The 4,238-nt window shown below is 47.7% G+C and overlaps 1 pseudogene; it reads left to right on the plus strand.

Annotated features, from left to right (window-relative positions):
* The first annotated feature begins 1,373 nt into the window (after positions 1–1,373).
* Positions 1,374–2,644, plus strand: LOC101985515 (annotated as a pseudogene).
* The last annotated feature ends 1,594 nt before the right edge of the window (positions 2,645–4,238 follow it).

Here is a 4,238-nt window from a genome sequence, read left to right on the forward strand (position 1 = left end):
CACTGTGGCACTGTCTTCCAAGGCGTATCCTTACAGCTTGTTCTGGTCTGCGTGGGTAAAAAGCCTGAGCTTATTACTAGGGTTTGAAATGTCATCAGTCCCTGAGCTTGAAAATCCACCAATCTCTGAGTTCAATATCCCACCAATCCCTGGTCTCACCCCAAGTTCACGACTTGAAATCCTACCATGGAAATCTCCTTCCAGGAAAACTCCAACCCCAAGAAAACCCTATATAAAGCCTGCCTCCTTGTCAGTTCTCGGCTGCTTCTCGACAGAGCAGAGGCAGCCACCCTCCTGTGTCCTTCGTGTGAGGTTTGTTGTGTGGTGTGACTTTGTGGTATTCCTTGGCTCCTGACTGCCAGGATACCTTTCCACCTGCGCTATAATGCTTGCACTGGGGACTTTTTCCACCTGAGCTATAATGCTTGCACTGGGGACTTTTTCCACCTGAGCTATAATGCTTGCACTGGGGACTTTTCCCCTCAGAGATACAACACCTTCAAGCTGATGCTCTTTGAACTTCCTTCCATGTGGTACACTCAGAAAGTATTCCAATGGGTGTAAGCAAACTTCCACAATGGAAATCTCTTCCTGCAGGCTACCGCCTCTATAGTTTGTCCATTTCTGACAGTATTGCAAACAGCTTACGTTGTAAAAACCTAGAAACTACCAACATGAGACGTGCCTGCCTTCTAAAGCAGTTTGTGAAATAAAAAGGGTAGCAAGCCCTTCCCTACCTCAGGCCAGTCCTGTGTAGTGGGAGAAACAGGCCTGGGGTACAGGCACACATGGCATTTCACTATCTGCCCGGCCTTCTCGTGTTTCAGGAGTTTTATCCTGCCCTCCCTAGCCTGACCTAAAGATGGACTCTCCTTCCTGTTTTTCTATTAATCATGCTCAGATGTGACTTAAACTTGGCTACCAGTGTCTGATATTTAGAGGAGGAAAGCAGCCATGAAATGCCCAGTTTCTCTGAAGACTCTTCCAGAACTGCTGGGTTCTCCAGTGGGAGGATAGGGAAGGCATATGGGGTTGAAATGAGGGACATCTAAGTTCAAAGCTCTGGGCACACTGACCAGGTTCTCACTGACGACTGACTTCAGGGACACAGCACTGCACAAAGAGACATATCTGTGGGCATAGCTGTGAAGTAGTCTCTAGAATGAGGTGGAAAGACTCACCTAAATGTGGTTGGGATCCTTGGCCGTATGAAAAACAGAAAGTGAGCTGAAATGGACCTGGGAGGCAACGACTTGGGCGCCATGATTAAAGATATGTCCTTTTAAAAAAGGTTGCTCCTGGCTCTCTGCTCCTCCCTGTTCTAGAGACAGCAGCTTCTTTTCGTGCAGTGCCAGCCTCGTTCCATAGACACAATGGTGAAGGTCCGAGTGAACCGTATTTGGTTGTATTGGATGCCTGGTTACCAGGGCTGCCTTCATTTCTGGCAAAGTGGATGTTGTTGCCATCAATGATTCTTTCATCAACCTCAACTACATGGTATACATGTTCCAGTATGACTCCACCCATGGCAAGTTCAAAGGCACAGTTAAGGCTGAGAATGAGAAGCTTGTCATCAACGGGAAGGCCATCACCATCTTCCAGGAGCGAGATCCCGCCAATATCAAATGGGGTGATGCTGGCGCCAAGTATGTTGTGGAGTTGACTGGTGTCTTCACCACCATGGAGAAGGCTGGGGCCCACTTGAAGGGTGGAGCCAAAAGGGTCATCATTTCCGCCCCTTCTGCCGATGCCCCCATGTTTGTGATGGGTGTGAACCATGACAAGTATGACGATTCCCTCAAGATTGTCAACAATGCTTCCTGCACCACCAACTGCTTAGTTCCCTTGGCCAAGGTCATTCATGACAACTTTGGCATCGTGGAAGGACTCATGACCACAGTCCATGCCATCACGGCCACCCAGAAGACTGTGGATGGTCCCCTCTGGGAAGCTGTGGTGAGATGGCTGTGGCACTGCTCAGAACATCATTTCTGCATCCACTGGCTTTGCCAAGGCTGTGGGCAAAGTCATCCCAGAGCTGAACAGAAAGCTCATGGGCATGGCCTTCCACGTTCCTACCCCCAATGTGTCCATCGTGGATTTGACATGCCACCTCAAGAAAGCTGCCAAGTATGATGACATCAAGAAGGTGGTGAAGCAGGCATCTGAGGGCCCACTAAAGGGCATCCTGGGCTACACTGAGGACCAGGTTGTCTCCTGTGACTTTAACAGTGACTTTCACTCTTCCACCTTCGATGCTGGGGCTGGCATTGCTCTCAATGACAACTTTGTAAAGTTCATTTCCTGGTACGACAATGAATTTGGCTACAGCAACAGAGTGGTGGACCTCATGGCCTACATGGCCTCCAAGGAGTACGAAGCCCGCCCTGGACCACCCATCCCAGCAAGGACACAGCAAGAGAGAGGCCCTCAGCTGCTGAGCTGTCCCTGTCCTAACTCAACCCTTGACACTGAGCATCTCCCTCACAGTTTCCATCCCAGACCCCCAAATAGCAGGAGGGGCTTAGGAAGCCCTACTCTCTTGAATACCATCAATAAAGTTCGTTGCACCCCTCAAAGAATAAAACGTTGCTCCCTGCTTCTGGTGTGCAGCCCTCCCCTCCACCACCTGAGGAGATTGTAATTGTTACAAAAATGACTGTCAGGGGGAAAGAGCCTATTCTGGGGTAGCCCAGAAGCCTACAAAAGCCTGATCCAGAACTCCTCCTGAGACTTGCACTTCCCAGGGGGAGGGAGCTGGTTGTCTGGTCTATAAAGCTTTTACAGCTTTTGTTGGTTTTCTCTCTGTGTGGCTGGTGTTTCTCAAGTCCCCATCAATCTGTAGCTTTCCCTCTGTCAGCTGTACCTAGATCTGTAGCCCTTGCTTTCTTCAGGACCCTCAGGATCTCTAGTTTTCATGCCTCAGATCTCTGTTTCTTTCACTTTTGGAGAAGCGGCCTCTTTTGCTTCCAGCCACAACTGTCTGGTTACCACACCCTTCTTCCTTCATTCTCTGGTCTGACTGGTGCTTTCCTGTTCTTTGTCCAGCCCAAGTAGGAACTCAGTGGTACCCCTAGGTGATCATCCCTCACTCAAGATGCCAGTAACATATGACAGATGGTGCCTTCAAAGTTGTGATCCAAAGCAAGCCCTTAAGTTGATTGCATCAGGCATTATAGCGGGGGTGGGAGGAGGTGGGGGGAGGAGGTTCCAGTACTCCAGGCAATGGTTTTGTTTTTTTTTGTTGTTGTTGTTTCCTTTTGTTTTTGTTTTTGTTTTTTTTGACAGAAGGTTTTTCTGTAGCTTGGGAGCCTGTCTTGGAACTAGCTCTTATAGACCAGGCTGGCCTCGAACTCTCAGAGATCCACCTGCCTCTGCCTCCTGAGTGCTAGGAATAAAGGTGCGTGCCACCATTACCCAGATGCAATGTGGTTTTAGTCTCTGTGGTGGTTTGAAAGAAAATGGCCAAAGGAAGTGGCACTAATAGGAGGTGTGGCCTTGTTGGAGGAAGTGTGTCACTGTAGGGGTCTCAAACTTAGCCCTGTGACACAGACCATTTCCTCTTGCTTGCAAGTCAAGCTGTAGGGCACTAGAACTCACTAGTTCTCTGGCACCATGTCAGCCAGCATGCCACCATATCCCACCAAGATGATAATGGACTAAACCTTTGGAAATGTAAGCCACCCCAATTAAATGTTTTTCCTTTATAAGAGTTGCCATGGTTATGGTGTCTCTTCACAGTAATAGAAACTCTAAGACAGCCTCTTTTCCTTGTCTCTAAACCATTGGTCTTTAATAAAGCAAAGAGCAGAAGGTGGTTCAAAGCCCCCTGAGCTGCCAGCTAGGAGGGTTGTCCATGGACAGATGCTTGTTTGATTACTATCTTTGTCAAGCTCTTTTGTGAAATCCAGCTACTAACCAAATCTTTGTCAGTAGGTTGTTGAATTGATTCCATGAATTCCATTAATCATGGCTGGGGATAGTAAATGTTCAGCTAACATTACTGCCATTGTGGCTCATACTGAACTTTGTACAAAATACCAACACTTTTGGTTTCTGATTCTGACCTAGTCTTCGTTTTCAACTTTCCTAGACTTTAGAGATTCATCTATATTACTAATTAGAAAGAAAACTGATGATGGAGACTTATTCTTTAACATTGCAGCAACCTGATCTGGGGCTTTTAGACAATGGCTAGTGTTACTTTGTTTCCTCTGCAATTAGAGGGGCAACATAAC

Source organism: Microtus ochrogaster, chromosome 7 (genome assembly GCF_000317375.1).
Source record: "Microtus ochrogaster isolate Prairie Vole_2 chromosome 7, MicOch1.0, whole genome shotgun sequence".
Lineage (NCBI taxonomy): Eukaryota > Metazoa > Chordata > Mammalia > Rodentia > Cricetidae > Microtus > Microtus ochrogaster.